This window comes from Anabas testudineus, chromosome 1, assembly GCF_900324465.2.
Source record: "Anabas testudineus chromosome 1, fAnaTes1.2, whole genome shotgun sequence".
In the NCBI taxonomy this organism is placed as follows: Eukaryota; Metazoa; Chordata; class Actinopteri; order Anabantiformes; family Anabantidae; genus Anabas; species Anabas testudineus.
In genome coordinates, this window is record NC_046610.1 from 14289247 (window position 1) to 14311444 (window position 22198).

At 40.3% G+C, this 22198-nt stretch overlaps 1 protein-coding gene across 8 annotated transcripts in view; it reads right to left on the bottom strand.

Annotated features, from left to right (window-relative positions):
• atf7ip (activating transcription factor 7 interacting protein) overlaps positions 1 to 21182 on the bottom strand; it is a 33613-nt gene extending 12431 nt beyond the window's left edge. For 3 of the 8 annotated variants that reach the window (XM_026359643.1, XM_026359638.1, XM_026359636.1), the window contains exon 1: positions 20560 to 21181. The gene's annotated coding sequence lies outside the window, so the exon portion shown is untranslated. Of the gene's footprint in view, positions 1 to 17222; positions 17374 to 20549 lie in introns of those variants that run through there. The other 5 variants (XM_026359640.1, XM_026359637.1, XM_026359644.1 and 2 more) reach the window with 4 other exon arrangements.
• Positions 21183 to 22198: the final 1016 nt, after the last annotated feature.

Genomic DNA, 22198 nt, shown 5'->3' on the forward strand with positions numbered 1-22198 from the left:
AGCAAAATCCTACTGTTGGTCTTGTAGCATCTACAGAGCAACTAAAGTCAGTCATCTTTTAAGAAATCTTGTCTTGTGAGAGCAATAAGCTGCTTCAGCACTGTCAATTGGTTAGCATCACTGTTACTAGATACTGCTGCAGATACTGCAAGACTGCAGCCAGAGACAGAGGCGCCTGAATCTCCTCTCAATGTTTAATTTAGCCATGTGTGTTTTGCAACTTAGCAGGCTCTCACATGTGCATGAAAAAAAGCAACAATCACTAAGAAAAGCTGGACTAAGTGCATACTTAAAACTGAAAAGCTGAGCAGCACACTGAGACACTGGCGCATATGCACAACACTGTAAGCCTCTCCATTTTCATATCAGCAACAAAGCATACTTGATGCATTGACCGTAAACTCCTTCTTGTAAAAATATATGAGAAGATGCTATACTACATTCAATATATAACTGCATTAAAATGTAATTCTGACTTATTGCAGGAGTCAGGATAAACAAATACAAAAAGGTGGTAAGTGCGTGAATGACCACTGGAACACTTTACATTCCAATGTTATTGAACACTGCGCAGAGCACAGTATCCCCCTCCCCCATCCTACGTCCTCATTTACTGCGCCTGGACTCCGTATAGAACCTCAAAATGGCCGTCAGCTCTGCTGTTTGCTGCCAGGTTGAGCTCTCTGTAGCTAGCTGAGCAGGATTCTCTATCAGATGTATCAGGTTGCAACATCACCCTGCTTGATAAGAATTTGATTTTGATTCTTGGGTTTTATACTGAAGATTTATTATAAGAAAACAAAAAGAGTAAATAAGTAATGTTAAATGTACCTTAATTAACAACCATAATATTTATTCTCCATCTGTCCAACTCATCAACTCCTATAATACAGGCTACAGCTAATGCACAACCATTTGTAATGTGCTTCTTTAGACAGTTCCGGTTTGATTTACGTTTATTTTGTTGATCGAGTTAAATCAGTTAATCAGTCTATATTTAGAAAAAGGAACCACTGATGTAGCCTGAAGGTACATCAGTGGGTCTTCCACTAGGCATGACCTGGAGAAATGCAGAAAACAATCATTAAAAGGCAAACCAAAACAGGCAGGGTGTGGTATTTGCTATGCATCTCAAGTTAGGTCAGCAACAGCTATATAATTTATAGAAGGACTAAAACATGACTTATTTCACATAAACTGAAGAGATACCACTCTTGTGCTTAAACTAATTAAAATGGGAATATAAAATACTAAATTGTTTTCCTTGCACAAATTATGTATCTGAGGTTAAAGTCCAAAGATCTGAATCAACAACCTGTGACGTTTCCTCGCAAGTTACACTTGTTTCCTGAGAAACTATGCAAACACTGCTGATACAAAACACTGAGTAGCTATCACCTATTTCTGTTTTCTCCAGCTCATTACCAGTAGGATTTAACTCATCAAGTCCGACTTCAATGCAACCAACAGAGGAGATAACTAGCTTAACATACAAAGAAAGCAATAGTTTTACATATGCCTTAATGTTAAACTGGAAGAAGTGAAACGCGAGGTAGAATGAAATTCAGCCTTCTCTCTCTGGTTTTCTTGTTTTCCCTCCATTTTCAAAACATGTGGTAGTTGGTTCAACAAACGACTGTTTCACCAGCAGATGACAAGCCATGAGTTGTTGGTGACTCTCAAACATCTCATTATCATGCAAGTGTCTCCAACGACTATGCAGTCAGTCCTGCAGCGGTAGGTTTAATCCTGGCCAAACATACAACTTGGTATTCCAACCCCAGAGCTAGGAACATCAGAATGACCTCTTTCAGGAAGTATCATTCTTGGTACAGATTTGAAAGATTGTGACAGCTTGCTCATCAAATTTTAATCATTGTGATTCAAGGCTATTTTGAAGACGATGGGAAAAACAGCCCAAAACACAAGCCATTTCTGAATGAGAAGTAACACGTTGACATACATGAAAACCCGATAAACCTTCCAGCTTTCCAAGAACAACATCATGGTTATGGTAGATGTTTTTAATAAAGTACCACTTATTGTTCAGTATGTCCCTGGCTGACAAGTTAGGAAATACTAGTACAAATGAAAACATTTTTGATGGACTGTTACCTGAAATATGATTACCAAGTGATATCAAAAGGATTGTTATTGTAACCCACTGTGCTCTGAATACACTAGGCTTCAAAACAAGCCATTGTGCTCATTAAAATTGAAAAACACCAACCAGAAAGTTAAATGAAATTATCCACAAACACTTAGTGTCAACATTTGGAGCTAGTAGTGCAGCATCAGGCTAGCAAAAATCAAGCAGTATTTTGCAGGTTCACTAAACCTTTAACATCGTTAGATGCTATACTATGTGACCCGCTATGGGACACCCATATTAGTATAGTTGTCTATTTTGGAACCATTTCTTATCAATTTGATCTTATCGATTCAATAAAAAAAAAATGCCACCTTCATAATTGAGATGCCTAACACCTGTTCACATACAGAGTGAACATCACACAACATCGAACCACCGAACATACATAAGTCAAGTTAGTAAGTGTGACCAGGGACAAACTATCCTTAAAAATGCATGTATACATCTCCCATTGCACAGTGTTACAGGTGACAAAATGTCTCCATCAGCATTGTCATTTAGCTGGTTAGTAAGAATTTACAGCAAGCTCCCCGAAAATATCTTGTTGACAAGATATTGATGATTAATGTTTAAGGAATGTAAAAGGAAAAAATAAACCTAAAAAAGACCCCAAACTCTACATGTAGCATAGCACCCTCTAAATGTATTAAAACTAATGTTTGGAAGAGTATGAAGCTGTAATGAGATGAAAAACTCTGTTTTGTTTAAATAACAGACATGTAAAACATACTTGAAAAACAAAGAAATGACCTTTAGCAGAGATTGAGGCCTTCCATGTATTGGTTTGTGGGAGCAGGGAACAACTGAGAGACCAGCAGGGAAACATAAAAAGAGGAGGGACCCATTTAGGACTAGTCCATCTTGTTCCTTACAGGGGTATGTTCTATGAAGTGTGTGGCCTTTATGAGTCTAAAATGGGTTAATTAAACCCTTTAAAAAGAAAAGTCTATTCAATGACCCCAAACCAGCAGTGTGGAGTAATCATTAATGTGAAAAAAATGACAATACTGTTTCCTTTTGATGACATCACGTATATTAAACATTTACAGGCAGCATGAATACTTACAATACAATCCTTGTATCAACAATATTTTTGAAGTATAGCGTAGTGATTATCAATACTAACACTAGCTAGCAGCGCACAGACAGAGGGGAAGTACAGAGTGTTGCTTAGCAACACCCATCCCCCAACTCTAGCACAAACTAGTCCCTGGTATGGAAATCTACAGACAGCACGGACCAAACCATTATAACAGAGACAGGGGGCGTTGTTTTTTTCTAGAACAACACCATAGATAAAGAGTTTTATGATATTAATGGAGTGCAACACGAACTCTTTTTTGTCGTTCTGTATATGCTAAAGATTTATGTATTGATCTTCTGAATCAAAAATGTTTTTATCCATTATTTCCATGTAATTGTATGGATGATGGATTCTGGTGCTGCAAATGTTTGTTTTCGGCATATTCAAACAAATGGTATAATTAAAAAACCCTGACATAGTCATAAATAAACCTTTTCAGAGGAAGTTATATTTTCTCTCCTTGCCTCTCTATTCTCACAGATTTTTATCCACACTCAATACATATTACACAGTCAGTAGAGCTACTATGTGCAATAAATCGACCACTTGCTGCACGTGATCTGAGAAGGTTGTTAGCCTCAGCCTGCTATTGTGCCCCTGATCAGTTGACCACTGTAGACGACAGAGAACCAGACTCAGGCTGTAATCTGAGCTCTCATTTTAAGATCACGCTTAAAGGACACCTAAACCAGCTGTTAAGTAAAGTGCAGGTTAAATAATTTTAGTCAATACTTTGTTTGACAGAGAAGCTCTGTTACCAAGCCTGGATGAAATACATCTCAAGATAAGAAGGTGTGAATTACTTACAAACACTGACACATGATGTTCAGCTGCTAATTATTAAAAAAATTGAGGAAATGCTATGAATCACAATCTGGACATGATAGTACTTGGTATTAGCAGTGTCCATAAAATAAGTAGCACTGATGATTTTACATATTGATTTTTATTTTTTTTAAAAAACAAAACACAAAAACACAAAAAGGGTTGAAGGTGTAAGGGAGGAGCCCTTTCCATCTAACAACATCTAACATCTAAGGGAGGAGCCCTTTCCATCTAACAAACAAAAAAAAAATCTTTTGTTTGTTAAAAAAAAAAAAATCTTTTTTTTTTAAGACTAACTTTACCTTTTTAAATGCTTATCTTTGCTAACAATGACAAAACATAGTAGAAACCCCTTATTACATATGCAAACATGCAAACAAACAATAACCAGTAAAACACAAAGAAAGTCACTTTTAACATGACAAAGCAGCACAACATGCACTTTAGTCAGGACCTAGCTAGCGGCGCCCAGCCAGCGCTAAATTGCACACCCACAACACACTCAACCTTGAGGCAGCTGCACCCGCCCTCCTGTGTCTCTCCCTCTTTCTCTCTATAACACACACACACACACACACACACACACACACACACACACTTTCTGTATCTGAAAGAGCCAGTCCTACTCAAACATGGACTGTACCATTTTGATGGGGAGAGAGTGGGGGTGGGGCAATTAAAACAAAAGAGATAAAGTATTCAAGTAATTGAACAGTCAACGTAAAGCACAGATTTATTGCCAAAGAGGGTGAGGAGTTATATTTTCTTGAGTTTTCACACAAAAAAAAGTGAAATATCGCCAAACATTTAGCTGAGCTTTATTTATGCAATTGCTCAAAACAAGCCAAATAAGCTTTTTTTTAGTAACATGAATATAAGTACTTGATATGATTAACTCCTATTGCAACAATGGAAATAAAATAATAAATCTCAGCTAAAACTGTATAAAGAATTTTGGTCAGGTATTCTTTACATTTACAAGCATTTTTATCTATTTATTTTTTATACACACTCATGCTAGCAGTGCACAGCAAGAAACTGGAGCACAGCTTGACACAGTAAGCAGTCTCCATCCGCCTCTGCCACAGCAAGGAGGACTGCTGTTGAACAGACTGAACCATTACAACATGGGGGTGGCTCTTTACTCAAGAGGAACAAACAACATTCACTTGATAAATATGCTGAAAAATATAATTAGTGCATTATTACTTCATTTCTAGTGGGTTCTTGACAACATAGTTACTTCCTGATTTTACTAGTTGAGAACAGCCAGAAATGTTTTGCTGAAGAAGAAGCACATAGGAAATGAAATTTGAGATTAGAATTAACTTTTATTTCTAAGCTTCACTTGTCTTTATCAAAATCCTGATGAAAAGTCAATAAAACATTTCTCAGTATTACTTGCCCCTCCCCCCTTTCCTGTTACTGCAGGAGCACAAAATGGCCACCAGTGCTGCTGCGAACAGCATGCTGAGCACAGGCCTGAGTGGATCCTATTACAAACTCCGCCTACTAAACAAATACATTGTATATACAGAAACCTCCACAATTGTACTTGAATCTAGAAAGAAATTGGATTTGAAATGTATGCCATAGTCATGTTTGTCTTTAATCTCTAAATTTGGGCTTGGACTTTCAGTGTTGTTGCCTGAGTCCACATGTCTTGTGCTCACTATTTACCTTAAACTGACTGGAGAGTCAACAAAACCAGTTAAAAACCTCTTTGTTTTAACCCACAAGTGGAAAGCTGTACTGCTAAATGTTTTATGAACCTAGGTCTAGATAACCAGTTAATAAAATTATGCCTTTTCTCCTTCAGGATGATGTTAGTGCTTCAACCAACATGTCAAACAGTAAACCTGACACTTCGCTGTCTTTGTCAGACACAGACAATGCTCTTAGTCTTAAATACTTATTAACCAAATACTAACTATTTTTAACATCTAATATTTTCTATAGAGGCTAAATCCTGAGTGGAAAAATATGTCAGCCAGTGAGAGCAGGTCCTGCATTCCAACAATACTGCGCACAGTGCGCAGTCCTCCCTCCCCCACCCTCACTGCCTGCATCTGGATTCAGTGAAACTCAAAATGGCCACCTGGTCTGCTGTGCGAAGCCACACTCAGCCATGAGTCTGCTATATGTAGCACATCATATCATGTTACGACAGCACCCCATCACTGAAAACTTTTGCAATTTGACAAATTCTCACCAAGATATTTAGCTACAGCTGAATGGACCTGCTAAAATATTTAGCTATTTCAAGTTCAAAAAAATGTTCTCCACAAGCAGGTGGTTAGTATGTGGCTGTTCTATTAAGCATGGCTTTATTTAACAGTCTCAAAGGGTTAAAGCATCCATTACATCATCAGATGGACTTACAGTGTGCACTGTAAAAAAGTTGAATTCCAATTAGTGATTTTAACATTTTAACAAACGTTATTACATTCAGTCTAGGCTCCATCCTTGCTAACTAACTCAACTCAAATCTTTGTGCTCATGTCCTAATCAGTTAGGTCTCAGCAATGTGGTTCTAGTCTCACAAGATGCTGTTGTCTGCGCTTGTGCAGTAGCTAAATCATACAACTGCAAACAACTACTAGGCTTAGACAAATAAAACCAACTGCCTGGCAAAGTAAACAAGAATTATACTTCCTCGGGGAAGTGGAATTGCTGTTCACATGGTACATTAATCTCACTCACGGCCCACAGAAAGGTGAACACATCAAGCACACACAAGATCATCCACCAGGTTCTGCTTTCATGCTTCTCAATATGACTGGACAGTTTTATGTTTGCTCTCTTGCTCTTCTGATGAGCAGGAAACCAGATACAGGCAAAACTGTGAGTTATTCCAAGCACCAGCTGATCATTTATTTTTCCTGACATTCCTTCATGTATGTCTATTTGTGTCCTGTCGTCCATTCAGTGAAGTGAGTGTTTTCCTTTTACATGTTAAACTAGCTTAAAGGTCCCACACTAAGAGGTCTACAATATACAACAAACACACCCACTAATTGTAGCAACTTAATGAGTAAATCTGATGCTTATATTTTATGGTCTTGTTAAATTCAGTACAACCAAATAGTGTTTAAATTTAAAAAATGACACATTGACAAAACTTAATGATTTAAACTGTTCCCAAAAATGACCACAACATATATGTACACTCATTTGCACTGCCTCTGCTTAGCCTCCCACTGCCCAAACATTTTACGCGTGATCTTTTCCTTCAAACAAGTGGAGAATAGCAAAAGGATGTGTAGAAGGAAAAAGGGAAGAAAAACACGGGGAGGGGGTTTAGTTCAAGACCAGGAGTTTCCATGTGAATCAAGCAAGCACATGGTGATTGTTCTTTAGCCACGCGCTGCTGAGGGAGGCTCATGTCATGGCTGTACAAAGGAAAATGAATGTTGGTCAGCATATTACAGACTAAAGAAAATACACCTAGTGAAATATTATGTTGATAGGTGTTAATTAAGTACACACATAGTGGTATGCTTAATTTAATAAGACTGAAACATCTCTGTGTAGTTGGTCCTTTTTCCCTGTTAAAACCTGACATGCAGACTCTAGTCATTTGGAATGACTACAGTTTAAGTCAGGTTGTATGAGCTATAGCTAGCACAACACAGTCAGAACTGGAGTCCACAGGCAGACACAGAGCGCCAACACCCCTCCCCCACACCAGCAGTCTGCTTCAGTCTGGAGTTTTACAGCCAAGCATGGACTAAACCATTTTCATCAACAAGGGAGGGAGCTAGAGAGGTGAAACGCCAACTGTTCAGATAAGGCTCTGAAATCTATTCCAGCTCTGAAGCTACAAGTTCAAAACTAAATTAGTCTAAATAAGTATTTAGTTTAGACTAAATTCAACAATTCTTAGTGTACTGTAGTTCTCCAAAGTGGGTAGATATTCCAACCCCTGAATGGCCTGCTCATTCTCCTTGAACTATTTAAGCTAATGTTTATTTCTGTCTCTGTAGCAAAAACTCATCTATGATTATATCAAAACATTGAAACATTTCTCTAAGGTTTACATAAAAAGCAAGATAAAAACTGCAGTTCCATACAATGCTTTTTTTCTCTGCCTGAAACACACATTTGGACACGAGTAGAAAGTAGCTAGGAGCAAAATACTCATTGTTTTCTGTGACAAACAAGTTTAAAAAACTTAATGTTTTAGATAGTCAACAAGGTAGCCTACTGAACACGTCCCACACCCCCACTCACTTCCCTTTGATGGATTGCTTGCAGTGAACGCTACAGTACAAAATGTCTCCTGCTGCTGTATGCAGTTAGAGCAGGAAGAATCCCTTTTACCATGCTTTTGCCTGCTAATGCTTTTGTCTCATGTTATTCTATTTAAAAATATACATACATACAACTGTTTTTGTTTGTCTACCTGCTGGTTTGTTAACTAGGAAGGCTTTGACGTATTTTGATCTGGAAGGGTATTTGATCAGTAACACTTGGTGAACGTCTATATAGATCCTTTTACCTATCTATGTATTACTGGGCTGTTATTTTCTTCATAATAATAATAATCACATTACAAACACAAACAAAACATTTAGAATTATTAATGTAATTCTCAAAATTAAAAGATCAAAATTAATATTTATTTTTGCATAAGTAATGTGCAAATCTGTAGTGTGTAAATCTGTGCATTTACATGCACCTAAGTAACCTGGTTACTGTAAATCTACTACAAAAACCTGTCATAAAATGTGATTTAATATTCATCTAAGTTAAGGGCATTTACAAATATAATGTGCCTAAAATAATAACACTAAGAAATTCAGATTTTTCATGTCTTTTTTGAGAACAACCATTAAAACCAAAAAAAAACAATCAAACGTTTTGAGAAATACGCTTACGTGAGCCATGCCTCGCCAAAAAGAGCTTTCAGATGATCTATGATCAAGAATTGTTCATTTACATTAAGCTGGAAAGGTTACTAAGAAACCTCACCAGACTACAGTTAGGCAAACAATCTACAAATGGAGACACTTTGACACTGTGGCTATTCTACCAAGAAGTGGGCGGGTAGTCAAAATGACCTGAAGAGCACAACAAACACTCATCAATGAGGTAAAAAAAACAACCCTAAGAGAGAGTCAAAGATTTGAAAGCATCATAGGCATCATTGGAACTGGCTAACATCTGTGTTCATGAGTCTACAGTAGGTAAAACATTGAACAAGCAGGGCGTCTATGGCAGGACACAACAAAGGAAGCTGCTGCTTATTAAAAAGAACACTGCTGCATGCCTGAGGTTGCCAAAGAGCACATTGACACTGCACAGCGGTATTGGCAAAATAGAAACAGAAACACCTTTATTTGTCATTTGTCACATTTACATGTTACAGATGAAATTTTTCCTCTGCATTTAACCCATCCCCCTGGGGGGAGCAGTGGGCAGCTACATACAGCGCCCGGGGAGCTAGCTTGGAGTGTCTTGCTCAAGGACACGCCTGGTGTCTGTGACCTTCTGTATCTCAGCCCAATGATCTACTCATTGAGCCACCAGGCCGCCGATAAATAATGATAATAATCATTACATACTATAGAATATGTTTTGTGGACTGACAAAACTAAGATTAAACTATTTGGAAAGAACACACAGCACTACATTTTACTTAAAAAGGGCACCGCATAGCATCATTCCAATCGTAAAGTATGGTGGAGGAAACATCATCATTTGGGCCTGCTTTAATGCATCAAGGCCTGGCCAGCTTGCAGTGATGGGGGGAATATGAATTGAAACTGTATCAAAATATTCTTCAGCATAATGTGAAAATGTACATCAGCTTAAAACTCTGTGGAAATGTATAACTGTAGAAGCTGGGTGATGTAAAAGGACAATAAACACTGAAGCAAGTCCACAACAGAGTGGCTTCAGAAAAACAAAATCTGCCTTTTGGAGTGGCCAAGTCAGAGCCCAGACCTCAGCCCAATAGCATAACAACAGCCCCTTAAAATAAATTAAAATAAAATAACTTAATACACTGACCATCCAAAAAAATTCACTACCTGAATTTAACTAAGGAAATAGGTGATAGGCCCTCATTGTTACTAACCCTAACTGATGCAGTGAGTAGCTCCTCACTCCTTAAACAACCATGTCAGAAGACACATACTGTGGTCTTAGAAAAGATGTTTGTTTCTGTTTCAGAAGAGTCAAATTATTGCCTTGAATCAAGCAAAGAATGCTGAAACTACTAAAACTAGGTTAAGAACTGTCCAATGGGAGAAGGTCATGTTATGAGTCTGATGAGTCCAGATTTACTCAATTTCAGAGTGATAGGCGCTTCAGGGTAAGAAGAAAGGAGGGCTAGGTGATGCACCCATCATGCCTAGTGCCTACTGTAAAAGACTGTGGGGGCAGTACTATGATCTGGGGTTGCTGCAGTTGGTCAGGTCTAGGTTCAGCAATGTTATGTGCCTAAAGAATGATGTCAGCTGACTACCTGGACATACTGAATCAATGGATTTTTAGGAATATTCCAAGAATCTTGGGCATATCCCAAGACGCCAATGCCAGGATACAATTGTGAAAGAGTGGTTCAGGGAGCATGACACATTGTTTTTACACAGTCCAGACCTTAACCCCATTGAGAATCTTTGTTATGTGCTAGAGAAGACTCTGCAGCAGTCCGACTCTCTCATCATCCATACAAGATCTTGGCGAAAAATTAATACAACTCTAGACGGGAATAGATGCTGTGACATTGCAGAAGCTTATCGAAACGAGGCAATGGCAAATGCGTGCTGTAATGAAAGCCAGCCAATATTAGTGCGTGTGGCGTTTTTTTGGAAGGGTAGTGTATATTCCTGGTTTTACTTGGCTGAACAACAACCAGTAACAACAAGGGGTGTACCAGGCAAACAATTCTCCAAATTCAGCTCAGATCTTGAATTTTGAGCTGTAGTTTGGTTCACACCTTGGTTTTTGTTTTCTTTGTTATATTTGGGGTTTGGGGCCTCTCAAAATCCAGATGATCTACACTCTGTTCTGTTACTGAACAAAGCACCCTAGGACAGAAGCTGTTACTACTCCAGACAGTCCACTGCAACAGAGGATGATTGTCTGCCATTTGACAATGGCTGCTGCAACACCAAAGTTTCCCCTTGGGGATCAATAAAGTATCTATCTATCTATCTATCTATCTAACATGCTGGCAGAGGGTTGGGTGGTGAGTGGGGGTTCTGAAAGACAAAAACTCAACATGAGACCATGGCCATGTGTGTCATGGTTTCGTTCGCAGTTTCAGAACTGTTATGCCCCCAGTGACAAGGATGTCAAATCAAACAGTAAATTAAATGATTATCCAATGTACTTGTCAGACGTATGTGCCGTTACTGCATTTGCACTGTAGACAGTTTGGGCTATATTGGACTGATGCAGAAGCACAATGACTCAAGCAATAAAAAAAAAAAAAATTAAAAAGCTTCTCTGCCATTTGAAAATGGTGCCGAATTCTATCTGGTAATTTATACAATTACCTCAAAAATACTGTAAATTCATGTTGTATATTTTAATGAAACTTTTGGTTCCTCTATGGCTCATTTGGCCCCACAGGTATTACAAATTATATGCTTTGTGTCTTCACAGTAAAGAGTTTCCAAGACTTGGTGGTGCAGAGCGAAGAGCTGCTTCTGAGTCGCATTGCGGTTTATTAGCTTTAGATCAGCTCTGGCAACCGAGTCACAATTGGATGTGTTGCAGTTGTTTCCGAATCGTATGATGTGAATCATCATGTGTATAAAAATTTTACTGGCACAGAATTAGATATCTCAGACTAATTTGCCAGTCAGTGTTTCTGGATGGTCAAGTTTAAAATTGCTCCAGGGGATTGATACAGCTGTGATTGGCTCGAGCACTCGCAACACTTTAAAGGAAAAGCATTAGGCTAATTAGCTATTTATGGTGGAGAACCCCAAATACTTTCATTCTACACGCATAAATGGCCAAAATTCCAACAAAGATAACATTGGGGAATGCCGACTTACTTGCTGTGAATGATCTGAACTATGAGGCTTGCAGGATAAAGTCTGGGTACACTCCAAACTGAATAACTCGGATGTTTGGATTCTCACGTGCAGCTCGTCCGGGTAAAGTCTGGAAAAATTCATGGTTCTAGTGCAGGGGTGTCCAATCCTGGTCCTCGAGGGTCACTGTCCTGCTTGTTGCAACCAGCCCTGCACCTCCAGATTCTGATTGGCTGAACACACCTGATCCAGGCAATCAGCAGTGGGTAAGGCAAAGATAGTAGGAAATCTAGCAGGTTAGTGGCCCTCGGGATTGGACACCCCTGTTCTAGTACATTTGTGAAAGCAGCTATGGATAAAAACACTAACATTAGCCAGATACTGTTTCTATGTAAGTTTATCACGCTTTATAAAGTTGCTGCGTGAAAGAGGGCCACTGGTTCCAAGAGTTACTTTTGAACACTGTTAATTCACACTTGTGCTGCCCCTGCACTCCTTCCCAATAATCTGCCACCATCGGAACGTAGCGGTTTTATGTCTAAATGTAAACCTGGGTACGACAACGATCTCAGTAATGTTTACATATCACTTTCAACAAGGCACAAGTCTAAACTGAATTGAATTGTCACAGTGATTAAGTATCAGAGTTATTTTCTAAAATGAAAACCAGCTTAGGCCTTATCAAAGAAGAAGAGAGGTCAGAATGTCTGGGAGATAACATGGGAACTTTTGGACTATTTCAAATGAATGGTGAAACAGACAAGCTACAGAAAAATGCACAGTTGGAACACTTAGTACACCTAGTTCCAAAAATCACTTCAGGTAATGTTGTCTGTAGTGTAAATCAAAGAAAAACTCAAACAAATATTATAAGTTGTTGATAGAGAGAAAGAGCACTAATGTAAAGGTCACTATAAAGCAGCAGAAGCTAACCCTGACACAAGGAGAAGGTTGACAAGCTCCAGTCAACACATAATAGCGAAATTGAGACAGATATGTCTGCCAGATTATGTGATAAGCAAGCTTAAAAAAAACAAACTAATGCTGAATTTGATTTCCAAATTCAGGTTTCGCAAGAGTCTGAAGAGTTGATGTGTGTGCATCAACTGACCCGAAAGTAAAAGTAATCTTATGCTTATTGTGAATATCACTCAAATTGTGGCTCTCTCCATCACACTCATGGGTATGTCTAAACAAACCCATAGATCATCAAGATGGCGCCGCAGATGGCAGCCTCGGCTCTCCACTCTCCACGACCCTCTACTTTTTTTGTGTTTTAGTGTTTTTGTTTTATTTTATGCAGCCAGTTGAGGCTTCACAGATTACCTATTCCAGAGAGGCACTCCTGAACCTAGAAAAGACATCTCCTGGCACCTTTCCTATGGTTTTTACTCAGAAAGTTTAGTGGAGATCCTTCTCAGAGGCACAGCGGCTCTCTATCGAATCTACAGAAAGCGCAGACGAGGGAAGCTGGCGCCCCTTTTATTCACCAGGAGTTTGCCTGGTTTGTTCTGGTCGGGGTTAACATTCCACCTCAGGCCTGTGTAACAACAGCTTTACAGAACCTGGCTGATCACATAACGGACGTGGAGAGAAAACATCCAGACTCCCTGCTCATCATTATGGGTGATTTTAACAGAGCGAGTCTGAGCCACGAACTTCCTCAATACATGCAGCATGTAAAGTGTCCCCCAGGGATATGAACACACTGGACCACTACTACACTATTGTTAAGGACGCCTACCACTCTGTGCCACGTGCAGCACTGGGATTCTCTGATCACTGTCTGCTTCACCTCCCATCCCAACTTACAGGCAGAAGTCTCAAACCAATAAACCTGTGGTCAGGATGGTGAAAAGGTGGATGGAGGAGTCAAAACTGGAGTTGCAGCGCTGTTTTGATTGCACTGTCTGGGAGGTTTTTGAAGCTGCAGCAAAAGACATCCATGAGCTCACTGACACTGTGACATCTTACATCAGCTTTTGTGAAGATATGTGCGTCAGGACCAAGACTGTGCGCACATTCAATAACAACAAGCCATGGTTCCCTCCAAACTTAAGGAAGCGGCGCCAGGCCAAGGAAGAAGCCTACAGACGTGGTGACCAGTCCCTGTACAGGCAGGCCAGAAACAGGCTGACAAAGGAGATCAAAGCAGCTAAAAGGAGCTATGGTGAGAAGCTGCAGAACAGCTTTTTAATAAATGGTCCTGCGTCAGTCTGGAGAGGCCTGCAGCACATCACCAACTACAGGAAACCATCTCCACATCCTGAGGCTAGCAAACGCCTGGCAGACGACCTGAACAACTTTTACTGCCGGTTTGAAAAGAACCAACTCACACCTCCTGGCCACACAATAGGCTTACCTGCACCCCCCAACATTCACACCCTCCCATCTTCAGACCCCCTACCTGCACTAAAGATCTGTGAAGAAGACATTTGTTGCCTCCTTCAAAGGCAGAAAATCAGAAAGGCTATGGGACCTGATGTGTCCCCAACCTGTCTGAGAGTCTGCGCTGACCAGCTGGCGCCGATCTTTACTCAGATCTTCAACCGTTCTCTGCAGCTGTTTACAGTGCCCAGCTGCTTCAGACAGTCCACCATCGTGCCGCTGCCTAAGAAGTCAACCATCACCAGCCTGAATGACCACAGACCTGTCGCCCTTACTTCTGTGGTCATGAAGGCATTTGAGAGGCTGGTGATGAACCACCTGAAGGACATCACAGACCCCCCGCTGGACCCCCTGCAGTTCGCCTACAGGAAAAACAGGTCAGCTGATGATGCAGTAAACCTAGGACTCCACTACATCCTGCAGCACCTGGACCTCCCTGGCACGTATGTCAGGATCCTGTTCGTGGACTTCAGTTCAGCCTTCAACACGATCACCCTTCGAATAATCGTCCATAAACTGACCCAGCTCACCGTCCCTGCTCCCACGTGTCAGTGGATCAGGAGCTTCCTGACTGACAGGAGGCAGCAAGTGAGGCTGGGCAGCATCACATCTGGCACCCGCACCAGCAGCACCGGCGCACCATGGGGGTGTGTCCTCTCTCCACTGCTCTTCTCCCTGTACACTAATGACTGAGCCTCAGGGAACCCGTCTGTGAAACTCCTGAAGTATGCAGACGACATGAGACTGATCTACAGTCTGGCAGTGGTCATTAAGATGTCCTATGGAGTTTAAGTCTGGGTTTGGCTGAGCCGCTTACTGGTAATCAGAGACTTGTCCTGAAGCCACATACTTGAACGTTGTTGTTGCTCTGTCATGCTGAAATGTGAAGTATTGCCCCAGTGGTAGGGTGCATGCACTGTGGAGCAGGTTCTCTTCAAGAACCTATCCATACAAGGCTACATTCATCACTCCCTCAAGTGTGTCAAGTATGTCTTTCATCAAACTATTCTTAAGGCCTAATTTTTGAAGTGATGCTAAGGTTGTTGCCCTTCTGACATCTCTGCAGAGGTCACCTGAAGCTCTGTTAAAGTGGCTAGTAGAATGTGGTCTTCTAGCTAAGCAAGTAACACTAGGAGAAGTCCAAACTTCCATTTTACAATTAGAGGTCACTTTGCTTCTGGAAACACTCAAATCTTGAACACAGAGGAGTGGTTTTACACCAATACCTTGTGCTACGCTTCCTCCATGATCTTATTGGTCACAGATGGACTCACTAAAGCATGAGAGGTTATTTCCTGGTACAGCTAATACATGCACAATATTTAGCACCTGGTGCACAGCAGTGACTTAAGAATAGTTATACCAAGGAAGAAGAGAATTTTCACAGGTACGGGCATAACTACATAAGGACGGGTGGGGGGTGAAAGAAAGATGAGAAGGATGCAAAGCAAGTTATCTTTGTGTCACTTTTCACTTCTTAAGCAACAGGCGCTGCACAGGTTTTGCACATCTTAGCCTTAGAAAAATTATTCTGCAAGTCCTATTTAAAAACAACCTGCAACCTGGGTGAGTTTTTAAATGAGTGACTACATTGATTAGCTACAACAGTAACATGCTTATTGTGATAGACAATATCTATGGATGTGAAATTATATTATAAGTAGTACATCCCCCAGAAGCCGCTGTTCACAAGCATGTTTAGCATGTCAGTTGACCGCCCTCTTCCAAGCTGTGGCCATCTGTGTTTTTGTCAAGAAAAATTCCCTTACAGCTGATTTTGTCTTTGTCATGGGGGTGAAAAGTTCAGGTGTTCCTCTCATTGGGCTATCATGTACCACTGTCTAACTGCTGGCGACAACCAAGGGGAAGGAGTTGCATTATTCTACATTGCACACAACTTGAGGGATTCAGAACTTTCTGTGTTTGATGAGTGATACATAGACGCTGATGCTGCAGGAAGATTTAAGTGTTTTTTTAAACTGTGACTTTTTCAAACCTCTATATACCTTGAAACCACAAATTGGCCCATGCCTAATAGACAGACCATCATATTCATTGTTTCCTTGGCCAGACAACCGCATGTCACGTTTCACTAACGCGAAAAATGTATTTGCACCCAGGCAAGTGGGCACTGTTAATGATAAAATAATTTAATGGATATGGAGCAAAATGCTTTACATGCAGCATTTGAGCATTTACGAATTAGCTATAGTACGTCTCACTCAAGCCATTTTTACATATGCAATCCGGACAATGTCTCGAGAATTGGGCCTGGACATTGTGCGGAGTTGTGTGTTCACACATGCAAAACGAGTCTGTTCTCATGCAAATAGTCTGTTTTGCTTTTGGTGAGGGGTGGTCCTTGGGTAGAGCTTAGCCATTTAGAAAACATTTCTATCGATATAAGTTAAACTGCTATTTTTGTCAAGCTTAAATCTTCCTTTTTTACTCCTAAGAGAGATGTGAAGCTGCTTAAATTCAGAATTTTTGACCATACATACTGGCTTTATGTCTTTTGCAAGTAGTCTATTGCCTGTGTGATATCACTGTCTCTTTACTTTTGTTGTAAGACATGGCCTCTTTTGAGTCTTGGACTGAGTCCTGTAGGATGTTTTCTTCTGTAATTCTGTCGCTCGAGTTTCCATTAATATTTTCTGTCATTTTCTCTTATCTTACGCCTGCTCCGGATGCACTGCTGTGGTACCCAAAACATTAGCACGTATGCGAGCTCAAGCTCATACTTCAGTCAGTGCTGCCGAATCAACCTAACTTGACATACCTGTAACTTTTCCATGACCGATTTGTGCAGCGCTAATCTCATCATCATTGGCTTGTCATGTGAAAACATGGATAAAATGGGTTCTCTCAAAGTTGCATCAACCAAGTTATTTCGCGATAGATATCTTTATCCTTCCATCTCCCAGCCCTGTCCCTGCGTAGAGTTGGCAGTAGGCACAATGTGACACAAAAAATACACTGGAGAAATAATACACATGTGACAATAGGTTTTGTTTACAGCACAACAAACTAGAGCCTGTCACATGATTATAAATGCTGCATTATGTTCAGTATGTTGTGCTGAGTGAGTTGAGGGAAAGGGAAAGTCCCCTTGCTAACTGCAAATATTCTGGACAATTACCAGTCATATTCATACAGATATACATGGACTTGGTACTAGGGCTAAAATCTGTTTACTTTCTGGGCTGACTGACTCAGACATTTAAATTAGGTAAACCAAGCTAAAACGAAAGCAGCCCACCAATAACTCCTACCTTTATGAAGGCTATAAAGTTCCTTTTTTGTTTAAACTGTTCCTTAAAACAGTTTTTATTCATTTGAGCACTGTAGAAGATGTAGTTTGTGGTGCTGTTTTTCTGTGTTATGCTGACAGCTTTTTTTTTTTTTATTTTGTACATTTACATTGATGAGGCTATCTGTATGGCAAGATCCAAAAAATCTGAAATTAAACACTAGGCTTTTTGAGACTGATCTAACCTTATTGTTTTTGTTTTCAGTCTGAAGAAACCGATTCTAACTTGTTGAAACCGGTTCTTAAGGACTAACTATGGCTTGAAAAACTCAGGAACAAAGAGGAATTTTAGGATTTTTTTTTTCACAAGCAAACTCATAAATAAAGGATTGGAAGCCACAATAACTTTGATTGCATTAAAATTAGGCTGCAGGTTAGATGGGAGAGACACTGCTATTTGTTTTGTTTTTTTGTTTGTTGTTTTTAACATTACAAAAAAAACTAATCAATTTTGTGTGTGACTTGAGCACTATGTGATATGGTTGATACTGTAGGAATAAGTTTAATCAATGTTTACACTCAGGGCATCCTTCTTTCTTGAAAGAGCACAGTCTGATATGAATATAACTTTCATAATGCATACATTTTGGAATTTGTAAATCATATTACTGAATTAACTCTCAGTATTCAGAAAGTACAAAGCAGTTTGTTACAAAAGCTATCACGTGATTTGGTCAGAGATTCCTATATGTGGGCCCATATTTTAGCTCTATTAAAATGTCTGGTTTTTCATTCATCAAGTGTGACCATTTTTAAGTACTGAAGTCAGAGTTACTGAACATTTGTTAATATAACTACATGCTCTCTAACAACTACCAATGAACTAATGTTGCAAAGCTGTAATTCAGCTAAAATTAAAAACAGTATACTCCCCTGGTTATTAAAGCTTAATGTAACCACATTCAAGATTCATTTGCATTTCAATTACACTGGTAAATTATCTACTGACACAACTGATCATAACTAGGCAAAATTAGAGTTTCCATGGGCCTATGGTGGGCAATGGGACAAAAGCTGCACAGCACAATTTCTTCTGTTACTGCAAATGTAGGGCATTTGGAGGCCAGACAGAATCTCAGTTTTTCCTACATCATACAGTATTGTTACATTTAGTATCTGTTGAATGCAGCTAGCACTGCATTGTTGTGTGATGAACAAAAGTTTTTCACCAATTGTACTAGATAAGATGTTACACTAATTTAGGAAAGTAAAAAATAACATCTTCACGAAAGCTACTGAAAAATGTAGGTGGAGCCTTTTAAGGCTCCTTCCTGTCCTGCAGAAAAAAACAGACTCTGTAATGAGTTGCACTGTGTGAGCACTGCCACTGGGTGAAGTGGGGGAGGTGAACTAGAAAACAAGGCTGTTCCATGTTCCAAAAAGGTAAAACCAAAATTTAAACTGCTGACTTTGTATGAACTAAACAAGGTCCAATTTTTAAAAACATGAGAATGATGAAACAGTACTGACTGACAATTTATTCAAAATATGGCTGACTTATCCCTTTCAAGTTCATGCAGAAACACTAAAATAGACACTTATCTGTACTCCTCCATACCTAAATAAAAAAAAGAGATTTTTTTTCCTCTCTTAGAAACAGGGCAAAGAGAAAAACTGCTCAACTCTTGTATTACGACTGACATTAAGCCACACCCACATCCTAAGGCAGTTTGGTGCATGGAAAATTACTGGGTTGTACCACTTCAGACCAAGAGGGGGTTTAACTGCACATCAGATTGAACGCAGCCGTTTGCAATTCACTTTAGCCAATTTTTGCAATCTGTGTCATGCAGACCTCAATTTATGGGGGTCAATTTTCAATTAAGGAGTACCTCTATTAATGTGCGTTAAATCATAGAAGTATTAGAAAGATGAGTAAAACTGTTCATTAAAGCTCTAATAAGAGTGATATTTCAAGTGAGAATGCTAATGTATAATCTTTATACTACCGACACTTATGAACATCGAAAGGTAAACAACTTCTCAAATCTGTTTTCCCTTTTGACCCTCCCACAAACTAAAACCTCTGCAGTACCCCGCTTCCCGCTTGTGTTAGCTCCAACTCTGAACAGTGGATCATCAACCTGGCAGGATTAAATCTCGAGGATCTCCATGTACAAATACAACCAAAACACACAATCCAGTTGGAAAGGTCACCAAATTACATTGTATGCAGGCAGCATGTGGTCATGTGCGATAGCTCATGTCTGAACCATCTGAGTTTTTTCATTTGTGTATGATGTGCACATCCATGTACAACGCTCTTCAATTAGCATTGCTTAGCAACAGAAATTGTGTCGCGCTTTAAGTGTTAAGAGAGTTCATTTTTAAATGAAAATAGTACATTAACTGTGTAATAAGAATAAATTCATATAATGAAATAGTAATGCTTTATCATTTAAAACGTGTAAACAATTACAATAGAAGAAAAAAGTTTCAGTTTTGCTGAAAAATGAATGATGATCTAAGTTGTAAGCTTTTTGTAAAAAGTTGTAAACTGTAAAAAAAAGCACAAAAATTTATATTATCCTTATCCTATATTATTATAATTATTAGTATTATTCAGGAAACTGGCATGGCGAGTGCTAATGTTAGCCAACATTACTTTCAACACCCGCTAAAATTCCAACGTATGTGTTGCTATAAAGTGTGCCACAAACAAACACAAAAACCTGAAAACATGTTTCTGTAATTGATTACCAACTGTTTAAATGTATAAGCGCAAGTTCTTAAAGTATATTGTCTATTTGCCTTCATTAAACTGGTAAGTGAGAGCTAGCATGCTAGCTGCAGTACCTCGACTCACCGACTCTTTGCGTTGCCTAGCGATGTTCCCGCGATTTTCAGTCTGGACCTGTCGCCGACCGTCTCCTCCTCCTTCAGCCGTCGTCGCCGCTCTTCCGGACCGTGTGTGTACACAACTGTTGCGGTCAGGAATGTGTTTTCAGAGGGTTACGAAGTCCATCGGCTTCAACACTCACCGGGGAAAAACTAGTGAGCCGTGCTCCACTGTGCGGTTGTGCGTTCGCGGACCCAAGCGACTGCTCTGCCGTGTCGCTCACAGACAGACTCCTCCTCTTTTTGTGCACAAAAAATCCACCATTACCGTACGTGAGCCGTCGGTGGCGGTGGGGGCTGGTCGACAGACGTCAGGCGGTCGCGATCTGAACGATACTTAGCTCCCCCCCTCTTCTTTTTTCTGTCTGTTTTTTTTTTTTGTTTGTTCGTCTCTCGACTGGTGGCGGTGCTGCGGTCGGCGGCAAAAGCCGACAAGGTAGGTGTGCACAGCTCCAGGTCGTGTGAGATCGGTTTGTTTGCAGGATTAGCACCGGCGTGTGTTAGCGCAGCAGCAGCACCTCAGCGTGGAGCAACCAGCCAGCAGTGTGGAGAAAACACAGAGCCGACGGTGGGAAACGCGGACGGGGGGGGGGGGACAACAGGGAGCAGAACACTAGCCTGGAGAGGGAGGGGGGTGAGATGAGTCCACGACTGACACAAACCCGGGCTCAGGGGGAGGGGCCACACCGTGGAGGGGGAGGAGTCTGTGAAGCAGCCTGAACAGCTGTCTGTAAACTTCTTTACAGAGGGGCCACCTGAGCCCTTTACACCGGGCATCACTGCCATGGGGGGGGTGCAGGTCATCATCCTGGATGTCTTCAAGTGCCCAACATTTGAGTGGCATTTGAGTGTTTTTTTTTTGTTTGTTTTTGTCATTATTTACTCGTGGCACACAAGAGGAGGAATCGGTTCAACCCAAGGTTACGGGGAGAGTATTAACGCTGAGAGCCCAGAAAAGTCATTTTCCTGGGTTATTAATAATCATCCTCCTTCTCTCTCCTCTCTCTCTTTCTCATCCTCTCTTTTCTTTGCAGCACTGTGAATTGATCGTGTGTCACATGTCAAAACAATATAAACAAATCACTTTATTGTCAGCCTACTACACATCAGATCCATTACACTAATGAAAAATAACGTCGTCTGTGGTTCTTAGCTGTCTTCTGACATAATGCAGGTCAGCCATTTTGTTGATTCACGTGTGTGTATGAAGTTGGTAGTTCCCCAGGAGCCCAGCAGAGGGAGAGTTGTGGTAATGCTCAAATCATAAGCGTTAAAATGTCTGTTACTGTCCATAAGGATTAGCCTAAACTTTTTGAACGTACTGCACTCTTCCCCTGCAGGTTGTATGTTCATACAACAAAATCCATGCTTTTAAGAATGGGAGTCAATAGCTGTGCTCTCCCTAGCTCAGTGCTTCATCTCTCTCTCTTTTTCTCATCCAAGGTTTGCAGTGCTAGTCTGACAGTAACAGCTCTTATTCGTCTCCTACATGTGTGAACACATCCAGCTGGGCTACACTGGAAATGCACTGTGCCTTTATGAAATCAGTGCCTGGTACATTATTCAAAGATGACAGAGCTAGCAGACCAGAAGCTCTGTTAGCTCTA